Consider the following 854-nt stretch of genomic DNA (forward strand, 5'->3'; position numbering starts at 1 on the left):
TTGTTGTTTTAAGATGTCTCACCCTACACCTTAGCGGGAACCTGGGGACAGGGACTCCTCTTCGCCTTCCCAAGGCTCCTTCTTCATCTTACCCCCATGGCTGTCTCCTTTTCCAGGTTCCCTTCGCCTGCGTCCTGCTCTTCCTCTCTCTGGGTTAGGTTCCCACGGGCCCTCCCTTCCATGCGGCATTCTGCCTGCAGCTTGTCTAGGGTCCACTGCCCCCTAGAGCGCCAGGGGCGGAGCTGAGTGAGCAGAAGCCCCGCCCAGCGGGGGGCCGGCGGCCCAGACGGCGCCGGTGATTGGCGGGGGCCGCCTGCGGTGGGGAACGGGGGCCCCGAGGTCCGCCCCGGAGGGGAGCGCGGCGGGCGCCACTGGGGGCAGGAGGCGGGGCGCGGAGCCGGGTGGCGTGTGGCGCAGCTGTGGCGCTACTTCCCGCTCGCCACGCGCCGGGCTCGGGTCCCCGAAGGTAAGTGTGAGGAGGGGTCCTGGCGGCGCGCGGGCGAGTTGGAGGGACCCTGCGGGCACGCCCGATGCAGGTGTGGGTGGCTGGACCATCCGCGGTGCCGCTTACGCGCCGAGGAGGAGCGCGCGGGTCCCGGGCGGCGGGCGGCTCCTGGTGTGAACCCCGGGTGGGAGGGAGACACCAGCTCTGGCTTTGCGGCACTTGTTCACGGCGTTAGTTCCCGACAGAAAACATTTGCGTTGCTCCACACACCCTCTCCCCAAATGTGGAGAGACCTCAGGGACTGCAGAGATTTTATATTCTTTAAAATATAGTTCTAGTATGTGGTTCAGGACTGGAGAAGAAACTCGCTAGTGAACTTGCGGTGCGGCTTTATTTTGACTCACTGGCA

At 65.1% G+C, this 854-nt stretch overlaps 1 protein-coding gene across 2 annotated transcripts in view; it reads left to right on the forward strand.

The window, feature by feature from the left end:
* The first annotated feature begins 341 nt into the window (after positions 1–341).
* The window catches only part of SGK3 (serum/glucocorticoid regulated kinase family member 3), a 58,326-nt gene continuing 57,813 nt past the window's right edge, over positions 342–854 (forward strand). For both annotated transcript variants that reach the window (XM_015598673.2, XM_006924011.3), the window contains exon 1: positions 342–466. The gene's annotated coding sequence lies outside the window, so the exon portion shown is untranslated. The remainder of the gene's footprint in view (positions 467–854) is intronic.

This window comes from Pteropus alecto, unplaced genomic scaffold (genome assembly GCF_000325575.1).
Source record: "Pteropus alecto unplaced genomic scaffold, ASM32557v1 scaffold87, whole genome shotgun sequence".
In the NCBI taxonomy this organism is placed as follows: domain Eukaryota; kingdom Metazoa; phylum Chordata; class Mammalia; order Chiroptera; family Pteropodidae; genus Pteropus; species Pteropus alecto.